This window comes from Tamandua tetradactyla, chromosome 6, assembly GCF_023851605.1.
Source record: "Tamandua tetradactyla isolate mTamTet1 chromosome 6, mTamTet1.pri, whole genome shotgun sequence".
Classification (NCBI taxonomy): Eukaryota; Metazoa; Chordata; class Mammalia; order Pilosa; family Myrmecophagidae; genus Tamandua; species Tamandua tetradactyla.
In genome coordinates, this window is record NC_135332.1 from 169,807,980 (window position 1) to 169,829,448 (window position 21,469).

General features: G+C 37.6%; 1 protein-coding gene and 1 pseudogene across 2 annotated transcripts in view; one reads left to right on the forward strand and one right to left on the reverse strand.

The window, feature by feature from the left end:
• NSMCE2 (NSE2 SUMO ligase component of SMC5/6 complex) overlaps positions 1 to 21,469 on the forward strand; it is a 351,982-nt gene that overhangs the window by 195,238 nt on the left and 135,275 nt on the right. The window lies entirely within an intron of this gene.
• Positions 17,987 to 21,469, reverse strand: part of LOC143685752 (aldo-keto reductase family 1 member B10 pseudogene) — a 44,638-nt pseudogene continuing 41,155 nt past the window's right edge.

Here is a 21,469-nt window from a genome sequence, read left to right on the forward strand (position 1 = left end):
AATATCAAGAATTCAGCTTGGGGAAGTTGAGTTTTACCCCGTTCTCGCCATTCCCCGAAGGGGACTTTGCAAATACTTTTCCACTCACTGATCAAATTGCTCTGGGATTCATCATGGCATCATCTGGACAAACCAACAAAATCTCATGTCCTATACAAAGTTCCATGTACTTAAGGTGTTCAATCAACTATCTACATAAGTTTTATTAGGAGATGCACTATTCAAAGTATAGATTTGTACCAAATAAACATTTTTTGCTTTAGTCTCACACATTAGTTGAAATTTTTAAATATTAAGTACCATCTGTTTTCAGCACACTGCAGTAATGACATTCTTTTGTTCTTTCTCATACAAAAACATTTTTTAAAATTGTACATTTAGTCACTATCATTATACACTCTAGGCATTCCCAGATTATACCATCTCAATCTTTATCGTCTATCTTTCTTTGTGATTTCATTTATGCCCCAGCCCTCCTCCCTCTATCATTCTCATATGCAGCTTCATTCAGTGTTTTAACATAATTGTATTACAGTTAGGTAATATTGTGCTGTCCATTTCTCAGTTTTTATATTCAGCCCTGTTGCACAATCTGTATCCCTTCAGCTCCAATTACCCAATATCTTACCCTATTTCTATCTCCTGATGGTCTCTGTTACCAAGGAAATATTCTAAGTTTATTCACTAATGTCAGTTCATATCAGTGAGACCATACAGTATTTGTCCTTTTGTTTCTGGCTAATCACACTCAGCATAATGTCCTTAAGGTCCATTCATGTTGTTACATACTTCATAACTTTATTCTGTCTTACAGCTGCATAATATTCCATCTTATGTAAATGTCACAGTTTGTTTAGCCAACTGTCTGTTGATGGACATTTTGGCTGTTTCCATCTCTTGGTAATTGTTAATAATGCTGCTATAAACATTGGTGTGTAAATGTCCATTTGTGTCCTTGGCCCCGTGTCCTTTGAGTAGAGACAGCATATAGATGGGTCCTGTTTTTTAATCCATTCTGCCAGACTATGTCTTTTGATTGGAGAGTTTAATCCATTAACATTCAGTGTTATTACTGTATGGGTAGTACTTTCTTCTACTATTTTGCCTTCTGGATTTTATATGTCATATCTAATTTTCCTTCTTTTTACCTTTACTCATAGTCTTCTTCTCTACACTATTCTCCACACCTGTCTCTTCTGTCTTCATATCTGTCTCTAGTGTTCCCTTTAGTATTTCTTGCAGAGCTGGTCTCTTGGTCACAAATTCTCTCAGTGATTTTTTGTCTGAAAATGTTTTAATTTCTCCCTCATTTTTGAAGGACAGTTTTGCTGGATATAGAATTCTTGGTTGGCAGTTTTTCTCTTTTAATAATTTAAATATATTATCCCACTGTCTTCTCGCCTCCATGGTTTCTGCTGAGATTGCTTTTCTCTTGCTGCTTTCAAGATCCTCTCTTTCTCTTTGACCTCTGACATTCTGATTATTAAATGTCTTGAAGTATGTCTATTTGGATCTGTTCTCTGTGGGGTACGCTGCACTTCTTGGATCTGTAATTTTAAGTCTTTCATAAGAGTTGGGAAATTTTCAGTGATAATTTCCTCCATTAGTTTTTCTCCTCCTTTTCCCTTCTCTTCTCCTTCTGGGATAGCCACAACACGTATATTCGTGCACTTCATATTGTCATTCAATTCCCTGAGTCTCTGCTCATATTTTTCCATTTTTTTCCTATAGTTTCTGTTTCTTGTCGGATTTCAGATGTTCCGTCCTCCAGTTTAGAAATCCTATGTTCTGTCTCTCGAAATCTACCATTGTAGGTTTCCATTGTTTTTTTCATCTCTTCTCCTGTGTCTTTCATTCCCATAAGTTCTGTGATTTGTTTTTTCAGACTTTCAGTTTCTTCTTTTTGTTCTTTCCTTGCCTTCTTTATATCCTCCCTCAATTCATTGATTTGGTTTTTGATGAGGTTTTCCATGTCTGTTTGTATATTCTGAATTAATTGTTTCAGCTCCTTTATGTCATTTGAATTGTTGGTTTGTTCCTTTGACTGGGCCATATCTTCAATTTTCTTAGTGTGATTTGTTATTTTTTGCTGGCGTCTAGGCATTTAATTACCTTAATTAGTTTATTCTGGAGATTGCTCTCACTTCATTTATCTAGGGTTTTCTTGCTGGATGAATTTGTTGTCTGTCTATTCTTTGACATTCCATTGAGCTTTATCTGGACCTTTAGCTTAAGTTTTATTTAACAGAGGAGAATTTTTCAGTTCTTGTTTTCTTGTTTCTTGCCCTGCTTGTGTGGTGCCTTCCCCCCACACATACTTAGGAGGGTCTACTTAGATATTATAGACCCCAGCCAGATTTTCCCAAACCAAACTGGCCTCCTATCAGGAGGAAAGTGTTACCTGCATCGGTTTTCCCTGAGGGTGAGACCCAGCAGGTTGAAAGACTTTCCTGTGAAGTCTCTGGACTATGTTTTTCTTATCCTGCCCAGTATGTGGCGCTTGTCTGACTGCAGGTCCCACCAGCATAAGATGATGCGGTACCTTTAACTTTGGCAGACTCTCCCTGATGGGGACATGGTGGAGACAGAGGAGAGGTTCTAGGCTGGTTTTAATGGCTTCAAATTACCAAGCCCTGGTGTCTGAATTCCTTGATGGAGGGATTCCACCTGGGTGGGGCTTCACCCCTCCCCTGGGGAAGGCACAGGCTCCAGATAAGCCCCCAAAGGGGGCTCACTTCTGCCTATGCCTGGGGCAGTTGCAGCCTGAAAAGTCCTGCTGCTGTATCCAGAGGCAGTCAAGCCTTTGTAGATACACAGCCACAAAAACCTCTGTTTCCTTCTTTTTTTTCCCCCTTTTTTCTGTCAGTCCTGCCCCCTTTGTGCCAGGGCAAAAATGAGCAACCTCCACTTTGATCAGGTTCACCTAAGCTGGGGGCCTGTTTTTACTAGTCAGAATTTGTTAATTAGTTCCATAATTGGCGTTTGATTGTGCCCAGTCCCTGCTGCTGGTAAACTCCTTTCCTTTCCCCTCTGGGAAGTGGCCTGTGGGGGAGGGGTGCTGGCCACCGCAGCTTTGGGAACTCACAGTTCTGGGGGGTGCTCTCAGCCGGTCCAGCTGGTCCAGACTGGGGTACGCTGTGTGTCTGGTCACTATCGTGGCTCCGGGAGCTGTTCTGTACTGTTTCTGGTTATTTAGTAGTTGTTCTGGAGGACGAACTAAAATGCGCACGCTGTTAAGCCACCATCTTGACCTGGAACTAGCTTTGACATTTTTTCAGTCATGCACCATTAATAGTAAAATATTTTTGAGCATGTGGCCAAATTATTTTTACAAAAGGTTTCATTTTAATCCCCCATTCCAGTGGATTTTCTTGAGCATACTCATTTTAGAAATTGTTGGAATAGATAGTCATCAATTAAAAAAACTGGGGAAGGGGGTGGGCAGGAGAAAAGAGTAGAAGAGAAATTAATTGAGTTTGGTTTTAGACATACTATGTTTGAAATACCTCAAGGTGGACATTTATTTGAAGAGGTTTCATACAAAGTTAGAAGTGAATATTAAAAATTTTAAGAAGTAAAATGACAGTGCGCTCATGTCATAGGTAGAATTTGGGTTTATACTGAAAATAGAATCCAGTGATTTTTTTTTTCCTAGTTCTTCTTTATGTTTAAGGACACTATAGGTTTAAAAATTCAAGAATTTATTTTACATTATTTTTAGCTATATATCGTTAGTTGATTGTTTTAGTACTTTTCATATGACTCTCAACCAAATATTTACAGATTTTTGAAAATGTTACCCTTAGTAGTCTAAATTAATGAGTGCCTATTCTTAAAATAAATCTTGAGTTGTCTAAAATGTGAAGATCTTTTTAAGGCCTTGTACATCCTAGAATATTTACCTTTTGAGATATCTTTAGGACATTCAAAGTTATCAAGCCTAAACACATCCTCCTGATCAAGAGATTCATGAAAATATCAGAATATCTTTACAAATGGCTTATGCTTTTCAGTTACTTTTCCAAAAGTATAATTCTCATTTTCTCCGGCCAATCCTCCATCACTGAGTTAATACCTTATAAAGCCTAGTCCAGAATCCTTTCAAATTAATAAAGTTCTATCTTATGTGAGTTAAGACACAAATGCTGGTTGGTGGTTTTGGTTTGGTCCAGTTTGGTTTGATTTTAATTAAGAATACTGCTTTTTAAACTTTCAGTCAGCAAAATCTTTTATCGATAATCTTCAAAGTATGTTAATACCTCCCTTTGGAGAAGTGGGGATGAGAAACAGCTGTAGTTCCTGTATATCTCATGAAATCCAGTTAGCCTTCTTCCTTTTGCCTATTTTCTGCTCATTGTCAATATCAGTATCCTCAGTGCTTTATTCAGAGCTCAATGAGTAGCAATACTGTAGTAAGCTGATTGATTGCACTCTCATGTAGGAAAACACCCATTCTCTTCTATTACTGCGTTCTGCACATGGTAGGTTTAACTGCCCTGAATAGCAAATTACTGAGATTGAGAAGATTGCAACATTGTACAAAATTACATTATAGATTGGTAGTTGATAAAAATGACAGTATCTGATTTTTTTTTCTTTGCATGGGCAGGCACCGGGAATGGAACCCAGGTCTCCGGCATGGCAGGCAAGAATTCTGCCACTGAGCCACTGTCACACTGCCCCAGTATCTGATTTTATGTCTAAAGCGTATTATCCAGACCTCTTGCTTTGTTTTGTGTTTTTCTGTTTGTTTGTTTCTCTTTGCATGGACAGGCACCAGGAAACGAACCTGGGTCTTCAGGACGGCAGGCAAGAATTCTGCCACTGAGCCACAGTTGCGCTGCCCTTAGGCCTCTTGCTTTTTAAGCCTTTCTTCTAGGTCATTTTTTTTTAAGAACAAGTATTTAAGACTGTTGACCGTAGAATAAACCTTTTATTCTCAGAATTACTTATGTGATATATTAGTGAAAGATGCTTATAGTTGTTTTTACAGGTAATAGAAGTATGATCTAATATACAGGAAATGTTGTGCCACATAAAAAAGATTTAGTAACTGAATGTCTGCTGACATCCCTTAAAGACAATGAATTCTTTACATAGCATATCAGTAACTTCCCTGTCTATTGCTGCTTTGTCTTTGGCCAGTGTAAAATACCATATTGATTGTATATGAACAATATCATTAAGGTGCCTAAAACCTCTGCTCTAGTTCTGCAACTTCAGTATTGATAAGTGCTCAGAGACCAACCTCTTTAAAACCTTTCCCTGTTCCCTAGAACAGGGGTTTTGCTTCCTCTTGTGATACTACAGAACTCTGGTCATGCTCATCATAGCATTTTTGTACATTGTGGGTCACAACGTGTTAGGAAATAGTGAAATCAGAATAAAATATTGTGGTCAGCATTTTATTTAAAAAGAAAAAATATTAAAAAAAAGAAAAGAAAAAATATTGGATAGAATAGCTTACTTACTGCCAGTATGTTTCAAGCATAGGAAGAGTAAATATTGTTTCATAAAACTTTTTTTCTCTTAAACTTCTTTTAGCATATTCTGGGTTGTAATATAAAGTATATTTCTTAGTGCACATCATGTTTTAAAATTTTTTCAAAAGTAATGATAAAGGTATGGTTTTGGATATGTAGTATATAAAGATAATGTGTAACAAGTACAACAAAATAGGAGGATGGAGAAGAATAGAAACAGTGTATGTGTTTGCTATTGAAGTTAAGTTGGTATCAAATCAAACATGATTGTTCTAGAGTTAGGATGTTAAATTTAAGCTCCGTGGTATCCACAAAGAAAATACATGAAACATATATACAGAAAGCAGTGAGAAGAAACTCAGAATGGTACAATGAGTGTAGTCATTGATGGAAGGATTAGGGGATAAAAAAGATACAAGACTTACAAAGTCCAAATAGCAAAATGGCAGAAGAAAGTCTTGCATTAACCACGATTATTTTACATATAAATGGATTAAACTCTCTAGTCAAAAGACAGAAATTGGCAAAAAGGATTTTTTTAAAAGTATGACCTACTATATTGCTATATACAAAAGACACACCTTAAATCCAAAAACACGAGTAGGTTGAAACTGAAAGGACGGAAAAAATATATCACGCAAATAGTAACCAAAAGAGAGCTGGAGTAGCATACTAATATCAGATAAAATAGACTTGAAATAGGAAATTGTTGCAGGGGACAAAGAAGGTCACTATAAACTGATAAAAGGGTCAGTTCAACAGAAGACATGGTTATAAACCTATTTGCACCTATTCATATGTCTCAGAATATATGAAGCAAATTATTATCAGATTTGAAGGGAGAAATAGATGGTTCTATATTAATGGTAGGAGACTTCAGTGGCCCATTTTCAATAATATATAGAAAATCTAGACAGAAGATCAATAAAGAAATAGAAAATGTGAGCAATAGTATGAACCAACAAGACCTAACAGACATATATATAGCACACTTTACCCAATAGCAACAGAATGCACACTGTTCTCTAGTGCATATGGGTCATTTTCCAGGATAGACCATATGTTATGTCACAAAACAAGCCTGAATAAATTCAAAAGTATTGAAATCATGTAGTGTATTTTCTCTGACCACAATGGAATGGCTCTAAAAATTAATAACAGAGGAAGAACTGGAAAATTCACAAGAGTGTGGAAATTAATCAGCACACTGTAAACAACCAGTGGGTCAAAGAAGAAATCAAAAGTACATTAGAAAATATGCCAATTTGAAGCATTATGTACCCCAGAAATCACTCATTATTGCTGGATAGGACCTTTTTTATTGTTTCCATGGTGATATGTCTCCACCCGTTCAAGGTGGGGTTGCTTACTGGAATCTTTTAAGAGAGAGCCGTTTTGTAAAGAGCTTTAGAACCGTCAGAACCGACAGAGCCCACACAGCCAGAGAGCGTTAGAAATGAAGAAAAAAAAATGCCCCTGGGGAAACTGCTGAAGAAACCTGGAGACAAAGCTAACAGGTATTGCCATGTGCCCTTCCAGCTGAGAGAGAAACCCCAAAATTCATTGGCCCTTTCTTTGAAGTTAAAATATATTTTCCTTGATGCCTTAATGTGGACCTTTTCGTGGTCTTACAACTGTAAACTTGCAACTTAAATTCCCTTTTTAAAAGCTGTTCCATGTCTGGTGTATTGCATTCTGGCAGCTTATGAACTAAAATAAGAATTATCTTGGGGTGAATGAAAATGAAAACACAACATTACAAAACTTATGACGTACAGCAAAAGCAATGCTAACAGTGAAATTTACAGTCTAAAGGCTTGCATTAAAGAAGTAGAAATACCTCAAACCAGAAACCTAACCTCAAAACTGATGAATCTAGAAAACAAAGAGAAAACAAAAACAAAAATAGAGCAAAGAGAAGGAAAGAAACAACAAAGATTACAGAAGAGATAAATGAAATAGAGAATAAAAATTAGAACCAATGAAACCAGAAGTTGTTTCCTTGAAAATGTCAATAACATTGACTAACCGTTAGCTAGACTGACAAAAAAAAAGCGAGGACACAAATGACTAAAATCAGAAATGAAAGGGGAGGTATTACTAACAACACTCTAGAAATAAAAAGAGATATAAGAGGATACTATGAACAACTGTATGCCAAAAAATTAGGTAACCTAGGTGAAATGGACAGATTCCTAGAAACACATAAACTGCGTGCACTGACTCAGGAAAAAATAGGAGATCTCAACAGAGCAATAACAGTAAAGAAGTTGAATCAGTCATCAGAAACTCCCAACAAAGAAAAGCCTAGGACCAGATGACTTTACTGGTGAATTTTACCGAACATTCCAAGAGAAGTCAATACGAATCCTGTCCCAAAGAAAAGCCTAGGACCAGATGACTTTACTGGTGAATTTTACCAAACATTCCAAGAGGAGTCAATACGAATCCTGTCCAAATTCTTCCAAAAAATTGAAGAGGAGGGGATATTCTGTAACCCCTTCTATGAGGCCAACATTAATCTAATATCAAAGCTATATCCCTTATGGATATAAATGTAAAAATCCTCGGTAAAATATTAGTAAACAAAAACCAACAACCCATAAAAGGAATTATACGCCATGATCAGTGGATCAGTGGTGTTTATCTCAGGTACGCAAGGGTGGTTCAACATAAGGAAAACAAATAATGAAATACACCATATTAACAGAGTGAAGGAAAGGATAAAACAACACGTGATCATCTCAGTTGACACAAATAGGCATTTGATGAAATCCAGATACCCTGCTGATAAAAACACTCAGAAAATTAGAAATTGAAGGGAACTTCCTCAAGAAGATAAATTTGAGACCAGCAAGTATTATGTGACCATCACTGATGCCCCAAGATACAGAGACCCTCTTTAAAACATGATTACAGGCACGTATCAGGCTGACTATGCCATTGTTGTTGCTGGTGTTAGTGAATTTGAAGCTGATGTCTCCAAGAATGAGCAGACCCGTGAACATGCCCTTTTGGCTTACACATTGATTGTGAAACAACCAATAGTTGATGTTAACAAAATGGATTCCACTGGAGATATGAGGAAATGATTAGAGAAATCAACACCTACATTAAGAAAATTGGCTACAACCCTGACACAGTAGCCTTTGGGCCAATTTCTGGTTGGAATGGTGTCAAGGGATGGAAGGTCACCTGTAAGGATGGCAGTGCCAGTGGAACCATACAACCTGTCAACTGCTGTCCAACTGACGAGCCCTTGTGTCTGCCTCTTCAGGATGTCTACAAAATTGGTGTATGGGTATTATGCCTTTGGGCTGAGTGGAGACTGGAGTTCTCAAACCCAGCATGGTGGTCATCTTAACTCCAGTCAGCGCTACAACTAAAATAAAGTCTGTTGAAATGAAGTTTTGAGTGAAGTTCTTCCTAGGGACAATTTGGGCTTCAGTGTCAAAATGTGTCTAAAGAGGTCTGCCAAATAGTATGTGTTATTGATTCCATTTGTGTTTCTGCCAGATGAAGCACATTTTATATTATAAAATATAAAGAAACACTTGCTTTCAAATGCAAATACCATTTCTAGGGAAATGTATAATAATTCACAGCAATTCCCTCTGAAGGGGCAATCTTGGGAATGGGTTAGAATATTCTGACTTTTCATCTTTTTTTTTTACATGGATTTTTTTATATTATATATCCTTTATGGTTTAGTGTTCAGTAAAGAAATAAAACTGTCTTTTTTAAAACTAAAAAAAGAAGAAAAGAAAAGAATGTGCCTGTCCAAAGGACAATATTTTTGTTGAGATATATTTACAAACATAACAGTTCACCCAAAGTATAGTTAGTGGCTCACAATATCATCACATAGTTGTGTATTCACCACCATGATCATTTTTAGAACATTTGCATCACTCAAGAAAAAAAATAAAAAGAAAAAACTCATCCATCTAATATGCTCTATCTCCCCCATTGACCACTAGTATCACAATCTACCTAATTATTTTTACCCATTATCCCCGCATTTATTTATTTATTTATTTATTATCCTCATTTTTTTTATTCATCTGTCCAGATCCTGGATGAAAGGAGCATCAGACACAAGGTTTTCACAATCACTCAGGCACATTGTAAAATCTGTATAGTTATACAATCATCTTCAAGGTTCAAGGCTACTGGAATACAGTTCAGCAGTTTCAGGTACTTCCCTCTAGCCACTCCAACGTACCATAAACTTAAAAGGGATCTCTGTATAATGCATAAGAATAACCTCTAGGATAACCTCTTGACTCTGTTTGAAATTTCTCAGCCACTGACAGTTTATTTTATCTCATTTCTCTCTTCCCCCTTTGGTCAAGAAGGCTTTCTCAGTCCCATGTCAGGTCCCATCTTATCCTGGGAGCCCTGTCCCACATTGCCCAAGAGATACACAACTCTGAGAGTCATATCCCACATAGTGAGGGAGGGCAGTGAGTTCACCTGCTGAGTTGGCTTAGAGAGAGAGGCCACATCTGAGCAACAAAAGAGATTCTCTGGGGTGACTGTTAGGCATAATTATAAGTAGGCTTAGCTTCTCCTTTGTAGGAATAAGTATCATAGGGGTGAACCCCAAAATCAAGGGCTCAGCCTATTGAATTGGTTGTCCCCACTGCTTGCAAGAATATCAGCAATTCCCCAGATGGGGAAGTTTAATATTTTCTCCTTTCTCTCCAGTCCCCCAAGGAGAATTTGCAAATGCTTTTTTATTGTCTGCCCAAGTTACTCTGTGATGTGTCAGGGCATCACACTAACCCGTACAAACCAACAAGATCACACATCCTATTCAAAATTCCATTATGGTGTTGGAATAAACTGACCATAAAAGTTCAATTAGAAAATGCACTACCCAAAATATAAATTTTGCACCAAATAAACATCACTACCTTTGGTCTCAAATGGAAGTTGAAGTTTTAAAGTATAGACCATATCATCCTTTCCACTTACTCTGATTTACCTCAGTCCCATCCAGATCAGCTTCATTCATGTCTCTTGTTGAAGTCTGATCAATTTTCAGTTTATTAACTATTGCTGTATGGGGTAATGCTAATATTCATAGCTTCAGAGCTCTAATTCTGAGTCTCAGGTGTCACATAAATACCAGAAGTTTCAGGGAATGACCAGGCTATACACAAATAGCTCAGTATCTCAGAAGTTTGAAATAATAATTACAACTCCAGAACAAATGTGATTCTGTAAGAATATACAATCTGGGACCCTTTACATTAGGCCCCAGCCTAATACCCATGCTCTCAACTTCAATTCTCCGAGTTTGTATATTATAGTTAACCCATATGAGTGAAGCATGGTAATGTTTGTCATTTCGTTTCTGACATTTCATTCAACATACTCATCTCAAGGTTCATTTGCCTAGTTGCATGCCTCACAACTCCATTCCTTCTTGCAGTCACTCAGTAGGCCATTGTACGTATACACCACAGTTCCCCCTTTCATTCCTCAGTTGTTGTCCTCTTAAGCCCCCTCCATCCACTGTGAATCGTGAACACTACCACCGTAAACACCAGCATGCAAATGTTCATTAGTGTCCTCAGCCTTGACTCTTGAAGACAATTGTATAACTATATAGCTTTTACAGTGTGACTAAGTTATTATAAAAACCTATTGGCTGATGCTCCCTTTATCCAGGGTATGGGCAGATGAATAAAAAAATAAGGACAAAAAAACTAAATAAATAATAGGGGGGGCAGGGATAAAGGTTAAAAAGAAAATGGGTAGTTTGTAATACTAGTGCCCAGGGAGGGGTAAGGGATATGGGATATATGTTTTTTTCTTTTTTCTTGTTATTTCTTTCTCTGGAGTGATACAAGTGCTCTAAAAATGACCATGGTGATGAATACACAACTATGTGATGATATTGTGAGTCCTTGGTGGTATCCTTTGAATGGACTGTATGTGCATGAAGAGATCTCAATAAACATTAAAAAACTAAAGAACATGTCTATAAAAGATGTTCGTCATGCCAGTGTAGCTGGTAACAGCAAAAATGACCCACCAATGAAAGCAGTTGGCTTCACTGCTTAGGTTATTATCCTGAACCACCAGGCCAAATCAGTGCTGGTTATGTACCTGTGCTTGATTGTCATCTAGCTCACATTGCTTGCAAGTTTGCTGAGCTGAAGGGGAAGATTGATCACCATTCTAGCAAGAAGCTGAAAGATGGCCCCAAATTCCTGAAATCTGGTGATACTGCCATCATTGATATGGTTCCTGGCAAGCCCATGTGTATTGAGAGCATCTTTGGCTATCCTCCTCTGGGTCATTTTATTGTTTGTTTCCATGGGTATCATCATGGCAGTAGACAAGAAGGCTCCTGGAGCTGTCCGGGTCACCCAGACTGCCCAGAAAGCTCAGAGGCTAAATGAATATTACCCATAACACCTGCTTACCCCAGTCTTAATCAGTGGTGGAAGAGTAGTCTCAGAACTTTTCTTCCATTTAAATTTAATGGTAAAAGACTGGTTAATGATAACAATGCATCATAAAACCTTCAGAAGGAAAGGAATGTTTTGTGGACTTTTTTTAAAAAAAAGAAAAGCTTTTTTTAATTGTAAAATATAATATATAAACAAAGCAAAGAGAGAAATAAAAGCAATGATTTTCAAAGCACATGTCAAGTAATTACAGAAGAGCTCCCAGAGTTTGTCATAGGCTACCATTCCATCATCTCCAATTTTTCCTTCTAGCTGCTCCAAAACACTGAAGCCTAGAAGGAATATTAATATAGTAATTCGCTTGCCATACTAATTTGTTAAATCCCATTTTCTCTGGTTTACCTCCTCCTTCTCCTTTGATCCTTCTCTCAATCTATAGACATCTTTGGGCAATGCCTGTTCTGACTTTTTCATGTTGAGAAGGGGAGTCCACACTAAAGGACAGGGGGATGTAATTAATTGATAATCCTGGAGAGGCTGGTCCCCTTGTGTTTCAGGATTCATCTGACCTAGGAACCCTCTGGGGATTATAGGTTCCAGGGAGGCAAACCTAGTGCCTGAAACCTTTATAGAGTCTCAGTTCAAGCCGTAGGTGTTCTTAAGAGTCAACAGGAGTGATTGAGATTTAGCAAACCGTGGCAATTAGGACTAGCTGACTACAGCTTACATAAAAGCAGCCTCCAAAATAGCTTCTTGACTTCATTTGATCTCTTTTGGCCACTGATGCCATATGTTATTACGCTGCCCTTTGGTCAGGAAGGCGTTGTCAATCCCATGGTGCCAGGGTCAGACTCATCCCCAGAAGTCACACCCCATGTTGTCAGAGAGATCTTCACCCCTGAATGGTTTATACCCACATGGCAGGGAGGGCAGCTATTTTCTTTGTAGAGTTGGGTTTAGAGAGAGAGAGACTACATCTGAGCAACAAAGAGACTTCCTGGAAGCAACTCTTAGGCATTATTATGGGTAGTCTTAGCTTCTCCCCTAGAAGAATAAGTTTCATAAGGGTAAGCCTCAAAACCTAGGGCTTGGCCTATTTTCTTGGGAATCCCCAGTGGTTGAGAGGACACCTGGGTTTTCCTAGATGGGAGAGTTTAATAGTTCCATATATATATTTATCTCCCCTTCAGATCCTCAAGGGACTCTACCAATACTTTTTAATTATCAACCTGCCATAGTCTGAGATGCAGCCTGGTATTATATTAAGCTATAGAGAATTGCAAGGCCTCATTCCCATTCTGGACTCCACAACTTTGGGTTGTTTAAATGAGCTATCCAGAGAGATTGATTTAGATTATGTGTTATGGAAAAATTAAGTTCTAGACATAATAAACCTATCTGCCTTTGATCTTATATAGTCAGTAAAGGTCTAGAGGACTTACACTATCAGTCTTTTACCCTGAATTCTAATTTACCTTAGACCCAGCCAGATTGGCTTTGTTTTAAACTCTAATTGAGACCTAATCTCTTTTTAGGTTACTTTAACAGTTATTATATACAGCTATGCTAACTTGCAGGGCTACAGCACTCCATTTGTGGGTCCTAGGTGTCTGTCACAGAACTTCTCAAAGTTCCAGGGAAACACCAGCTGATATATATATAGCCCAGTGTCTCTGAATCCAGAAATAAATCTACAACTTCAGACCAAATGTGGCTGCTATAAGAGCCCATAATCTAGGCTCCCATCTAGGCTCCCATTTTCTCATAAGTATTTTCTGATAGAGACCTTAGCATATTTTTTCTTTTGTTTCTGGCTTATTTTGCATAATATATTGTCCCCAAGGTTTATTCAATTGGTTGTGTGCCTCTCAATGTCCCTCATTTTTACAGCTGCACCGAATTCCATCATATGAGTGGATCACTGTTCACCATTGTGTTCCTCAGTAATTATATCCTTGGCCTCCCCTATGTATTGAGCATCATGGATAATGTCCAAAATAAACCAACCATGTCTTACAATGTCTTCATTTCATTGTACAATCAGCAGCACTCTCAATTTCAGACAGTTTTAATTAGTCCATGATGACAAAGAACTGGCAAATTTAACGTCACCAACTATCAAATCAAAACTACCCCTTATCACTTGTCCTTCTCCCACAGTTAGTTGCCCCTGATAGTGCAGTGTTACTGTTGATGTCTTCCTGTTAACTATTGGCCATAGCATAGATTCTTTGTCCACTATAGAACCATTGAAATAGTTCAAAGAGGACTTATTTATAATTGTAAATTTAATCCGTGGTATATGTAGCATTATACATCCCCTTTTAATCATATTCACCTTCAATATGGCAATGTTATTTATAAACCCACTTATTAGTTACCATCACTTCTATCCATCCTCTTGCATTTAGATTCAACCTCTTTACCCTTTTCTCCATCTCTAGCTTTTGTGTACCTCTAGGTCTATTATATTCTACAATGTAACCTCTGAGATTACCTTTTCCAAATTCACAATAGCGAAATCATACGGTATCTATCCTGTTGAGTCTGACTTATTTCACTCAGCATTATGTCCTCAAGGTTCATCCATCTTGTGTGTTCCAGGACCTCATTTCATCTTACTGCTGTATTTATTCCATCGTGTGTGTGTATATATATATACATACACCACATTTTGTTCATCTGTTTGTCCACTGATGGGCACTTGAATTGTTTTCATCTTTTGGCAATTGTGAATAGTGCTGCTATGAATATTGGTGTGCAAATGTCTGTTCTTGTCACTACCCTCAGCTTTTCTGGGTGTATACCGAGTATTGGTATTGCCGGGTCATAGGATAACTCAATACTTAGTTGTCTGAGGAATTACCAACTGTCTTCCACAGCAGCCGCTCTATTATACATTCATGCTGACAGCGAATAAGTGTCCCAATTTCTCTGCATCCTCTTCAACATTTATAGTTATCTATTTGTTTATAATAGCAGCCATTCTTATAGGTGTGAGGTGATATCTCATTGTCATCTTGATTTGCATTTCCCTTATAACTAATGAAAATGAGCATCTCTTCATGTGCTTTTTAGCCATCTGTATTGCTCTTCAGAAATGTCTGTTCATATCCCCTGTCCATTTTATAATTGGATTGTTTGTTCTTTTGTTGTTGAACTGTATAATTTATTTATCCAGGATATCAAGCCTTTATCCGATATATGATTTCCAAATATTTTCTCCCATTGAATTGACTGCCTCTTCACCTTTTAATAAAGTACTTGAGTGCAGAAAAGCTCTTGATCTTAATGAGTTCCCATTTGTCTATTTTTTCTTTAGCTGCTTTTGCTTTAGGTATGAAATTTTAGAAGCTACCTCTATTACCAGATCTTGAAGATGTTTCCCTGCATTTTCTTCTAGAGGGTTTATGGTACTGGCTTTTACATTTAGGTCTTTAATCCATTTTGAATCAATTTTTGTATAGGGTGTAAGGTAGGTCCTCTTTCATTCTTTTGGCTATTGAAAAGACTATTCTGTCCCAGTTCAGTGGATTTGGGGGCCTTATTGAAGATCAAATATCCATAAATGGCTATTCTGTACCAGTTCAGTTGATTTGGGGGTCTTATCGAAGATCAAATGTTCATCAATTTTAGTGGTCTATCTCTGCACTCTCATTTCTCTTCCATTGGTCAATACTTCTGTCTTTGTGTCAGTTTCATGCTGTTTTGACCACTATGGCTTTATAGAAAGCTTTAAAGTCAGGAAGTGATAGTGCTTCCACTTCACTCTTCTTTTTTAGGATATCTTTAGATATTCAGGGGTTTTTTCCCTTCTAAATAAATTTGATAACAAGCTTTTCCAAGTCTTCAAAGGAGGTTTTTGGGATTTTTGATTGGTATTGCATTAGATCTGTAAATCAATTTGGGTAGAATTGACATTTTAACAACATTCAACCTTCCTATCCATGAGCGTAGAACGTCTTTCCATCATTTAGGTAATTTTTTATTTCTTCTAGTAATATTTTATACTTTTCTGTGTACAATTCCTTGACATCCCTGTTTAGGCTTATTCCTAGATACCTGAATCTTTTGGTCATTATTTTGAATGGGATTTTTTTTCCTTAATTGTCTCCTTAGATGGTTATGCTTATATATAGAAACATAACTGATATTTGCACACTGATCTTGTATCCCGCCACTTTGCTGAATTTGTTTATTAGCTCAGGTAGCTTTGCCATAGATTTCTCAGGGTTTTCTAAATATAGGACCATTTCATCTGCAAATAGTGAAAGTTTTACTTCTTCCTATCCTATTTGGATGCCTGTTGTTTCTTTTTCCTATCTCATCGCTCCTGTACTAGAAGTACTAGACTCCTTTGAAGACTTGGAAAAGCTTGTTATCAAATTTATTTAGAAGGGAAAAAAAACCTGACTATCTAAAGATATCCTAAAAAAGAAGAGTGAAGTGGAAGGACTATCACTTCCTGACTTTAAAGCTTTCTATAAAGCCATAGTGGTCAAAACAGCATGAAACTAAAGTACTGGACTTCTAGTACAATGTTGAATAATAGTAGTGACAGTGGGCATCCTTTCTCGTTCCTAATCTTAGGGGGAATGCTTTCAGTCTCTCATCATTAAGTATCATGCTGGCTGTGGGTTTTTTCATATACACCCTTTATCATATTGAGGAAGTTTCCTTTGATTCCTACCTTTTGAAGTGTTTTTATCAGGAAAGGATGCTGGATTTTGTCAAATATTTTTTCAGTATCACTGAATATGATCGAGATTTTTCATTTCAATTTGATACTGTGCTCTATTACATTGATTGATTTTATTGTTTTGAACCACCCTTGCATTCTTGATATAAATCCTACTTGGTCATAATGTGTAATTCTTTTGATGTGTCATTGGATTCAATTTGGTAGTATTTTGTTAAGCATTTTTGCACCTATGTTCCTAAGTGAGATTGGTCTGTAGTTTTTTTTTTCTTGTAGTGTCTTTATCTGGTTTTGATGTTAAAGTTATGGTAGCTTCATAAAATGAGTTAAGTAGAGTTTCTTTTTCCTCAATTTTTTTGAAGAGTTTGAGCAGCATTTATATTAGTCCTTTTTGGAATGTTTGGTAAAACTCACATATGAAGCTGTCTGTGGACGATTTTTATTGTTGTTGTTGTTTGGTTTATATAAAAGAGATTTATTAAGCTACAAATTTACAGTTCTAAGGACATAAATATGTCCACATTAAGGCATCAAAAGAGAATGCCTTCTCTCAAGGAAGGCCGATTTTGTCAGTGTCATTTTGTCTTTTCACATGAGAAGAAACATGGCAATGTCTGCTATACTTCTCTCTCAGCTTCTGGTTTTAAACACCTGTCTCAGCTCCAGTTTCCAGTGGTTTTTACTCTAAGCATCTGTGTTTCCTTACTTAGCTTCTCCTCTGTGTTTCTGCTCTTAGCTTAGCAGCCCCAAACATCTGTGTCTTGGTTTCATCTCTCTGCTCTCTGTATCCACTCTTATAAGGACTCTAGTAAACTAATTAAGGACCACCTTGAATGAGTGAGATCATATCTCCATGAAAACAATCTAATCGAAAGGTACCACCCACAATTGGGTGGGTCACATCTCCATGAAAACACCCAATCTTAAGTCCCACCCAACAATAGTTGTACCCTAAGAGACTGGATTAAAAGAACATGGCTTTTCTGGGGTATATAACAGTTTCAAACCAGCGCAGTTGACACATACAAAAAGCCGTTATTTCATGGTGTTGGCAGCATGCTAAACTCTCAGTAAATGCAGTTATTATTTACTTCTTTGTATTCGCAGTGGTAGCAGAATACGTAGTAAATAATAAACGTATGATGAAACAAGTGAAAAAAAACTTCTATTTGTTTTTCCAAGACTAATCTCCCAATGATGAGCTGTTCCTAAGTGAATATACTAGTACTGATTAAACACTAGAGTCTCACATACAACAGAGCCACATTCTGTATGATTTCAGAAAAGCTTGGTTAAAATTGGTTGCAGGCAGAGTGAAGTACACATCGGTATAATTAACAGAGAGAATCCACTGTGTAATCTGATCTGGAGATTCAGCCTCAATATTCTGCTTTGAATGGATAATCCTCCAAATGAGAGATATGCTCTGTGGCACAGGCCCCCCAGCTTCTGTTGACGCTTAGTATAATTCCTATCTCCTCATCACTCAATTTAAAGTCAAAGACCTGAAAATTCTCAGTAATGCATTAAGGTGTCACAGACTTGGGGATCATGACCACATTCCTCTGAATATGGAACTGGATCCAAACCTGGACTGTGGTTTTTTTGTGCTTTGCAGCAATCTCCTTAATTTGGGATCCTCCAGTAGTGAAGGTCCCCCAGCTTGACCCAGGGTCTGTCTGGAGAGCTCAGGAGGCTGTAGACAGTGACTGTGATGCCCTTGGAGTGACAGTACTGGATCCGTTTCTCCTGAGTGAGGTAAGGGTGACATTCCATCTGGCTAGGCACTGGTTTATGTTTCAGTCCAGGTTTGTTCAAAAGTCTTTCAATCTGGAAGTGGTTGAAGTTGGAGATCCCAGTGGCTTTCACCAGCCCCTCATCCACCAGTTCTTCCATTACCTCCCAGGCATCCAAGTATGTTGTTTTCCTGGGGAGAATATTACTTTTATCATCTTCACAGAACTAGAACTTCCCAGGCTGTAATCCCTGTGGAAAGTGAACAAGACAGAGGTGTGGATAGTCCAGTTTTGGATCCTTTAAAGTCTTCTGGAAGACTTCCCTTACAAGGGGACTCTTGAAGAAGGTGTACCATACTTATTAACAATGATGAGGTTCTCCTGCTTATAGCTACTCTTGAATCTACTCTTGTAGGGCTTCACCAGCTTCATCCTCATTTAGGTAGACATAGGCACAGTCAGTGTGATGATGTCTTTTGTCAGTTGCTGCCTTCATAGCTTCTTTGACTTCATCTGGAGAAGATATCCAGGTGCTGAGTCCCACAGTGGGCATCTTGGTTTTGGTACTGGGTTCCAGGAAAGTGGTTATGGTTGGTGCAGAAACAATACTGAGTGAGGACCATTTGTTTTTGTGTGGTAGTTTTTTTTTTGTTGTTTTTTTTTTTAACATTTCTTCCCCCTATTATTTATTTTTATTCCATATGTTCTACTCATCTGTCGACAAGGTAGATAAAAGGAGCATCAGACACAAAGTTTTCACAATCACAGTCACATTGTGAATGCTATATCATTATACAATCATCTTCAAGAAACATGGCTATTGGAACACAGCTCTACATTTTCAGGCAGTTCCCTCCAGCCTCTCCATTACATCTTGAATAACAAGGTGATATCTACTTAATGCGTAAGAATAACCTCCAGGATAACCTCTCGACTCTGTTTGGAATCTCTCAGCCATTGGCACTTTGTCTCATTTCACTCTTCTCCCTTTTGGTAGAGAAGGTTTTCTCAATCCCTTGATGCTGAGTCTCAGCTCATTCTAGGATTTCTGTCCCACATTGCCAGGAAGGTCCATACCCCTGGAAGTCATGTCCCCCGTAGACAGGGGGAGGGTGGTGAGTTTGTTTGTTGTGTTGGCTGGAAAGAGAGGCCACATCTGAGCAACAAAAGAGGTTCTCTTGGGGGTGATTCTTAGGCCTAGTTTAAGTAGGCTTGACCTATCCTTTGTGGGGTTAAGATTCATATGAATGAACCCCAAGACTGGGGGCTCAGTCTATAGCTTTGGTTGTCCACACTGCTTGTGAGAATATCAAGAATTCAACTTGGGAAGTTGAATTTTCCCCCGTTCTCACCATTCCTCAAAGGGGACTTTACAACTACTTTTTTATTTACTGATCAAATCACTCTGGGATTTATTGGGGCATCACTATGGACAAACCAACAAAATCTCACGTCCTACTCATGGTTCCATGTACTTATGATGTTCAATTAAGCTGTCTACATAAGTTATATTAGGAAATGCACTAGTCAAAATATAAATTTTGTGCCAGATAAATATTTTTTGCTTTAGTCTCACACATAAGTTGAAATTTTAAAATATTAATTACCATCTATTTTCAGCACCCTGCAGTAATGACATTCCTTTGTTCTTCCTCATGCAAAAACATTTTTAAGATTTGTACATTTAGTCACTATCATTATACACTCTAGACATTCCTAGATTATACCATTTCAATCTTTATTGTCTATCTTTCTTTCTGATTTCATTTGTGCCCCCAGCCCTCCTCCCTCTATCATTCTCACATTCGGCTTCATTCAGTGTTTTAACATAATTGTATTACAGTTAGGTAGTATTGTGCTGTCCATCTCTGAGTTTTTACATTCAGTCCTGTTGCACAATCTGTATCCCTTCAGCTCCAATTACCCAATATCTTACCCTATTTCTACCTCTTGATGGTCTCTGTTACCAACGAAATTCTCCAAGTTTATCCACTAATGTCAGCTCATATCAGTGAGACCATACAGTATGTGTCCTTTTGTTTCTGGCTAATCTCACTCAGCATAATGTCCTTAAAGTCCATCCATGTTGTTACATACTTCATAACTTTATTCTGTCTTACAGCTGCATAATATTCCATCGTATGTATATACCACAGTTTGTTTAGCCACTCCTCTGTTGATGGACATTTTGGCTGTTTCCATCTCTTTGCAGTTGTAAATAATGCTGCTATAAACATTGGTGTGCAAATGTCCATTTGTGTCCTTGCCCTCATGTCCTCTGAGGAGATACCTAACAATGGTATTGCCGGATCATATGGTAATTCTATATTCAGTTTTTTGAGGAACTACCAAACTGCCTTCCAGTGTGGTTGCACCATTTGACATTCCCACCAACAGTAGATAAGTGTGCCTCTTTCTCCATATTCTCTCCAGCACTTGTCATTTTCTCTTTTATTGATAATAGCCATTCTGGTGGGTGTGAAATGATATCTCATTGTGGTTTTGATTTGCATTTCTCTAATAGCCAGGGAAGTTGAGCATCTCTTCATGTGCCTTTTGGCCATTTGTATTTCCCCTTCTGAGAAGTGTATGTTCAAGTTTTTTGCCCATTTTGTAATTGGGTTGGCTGTCTTTTGTTGTTGAGTTGAACAAGCTCTTTATAAATTCTGGATACTAGTCCTTTGTCTAATATGTTGTTTCCAAATATTGTCTCCCATTGTGTAGGCTATCTTTTTACTTTCTTTATGAAGTTCTTTGATGCGCAAAAGTGTTTAATTTTGAGGAGTTCTCATTTTTTTAATTACTTTCATCAATGCTCTTGCTTTGGGTGTAACGTCTAAGAAACCGCCTCCTATTATAAGATTGATAAGATATTTCACTACCTTTTCTTCTAACAGTTTTATGGTCTTAGATCTAATGTTTAAGTGTTTGATCCATTTTGAGTTAACTTTTGTATAGGCTGTGAGATATGGGTCCTCTTTCTTTCTTTTGCATGTGGATATCCAATTCTCTAGGCACCATTTATTGAAGAGACTGTTCTGTCCCGGATGAGTTGGCTTGACTGCCTTATCAAAGGTCAATTGTTCATAGATGAGAGGGTCTATATCTGAACACTCTATTTGATTC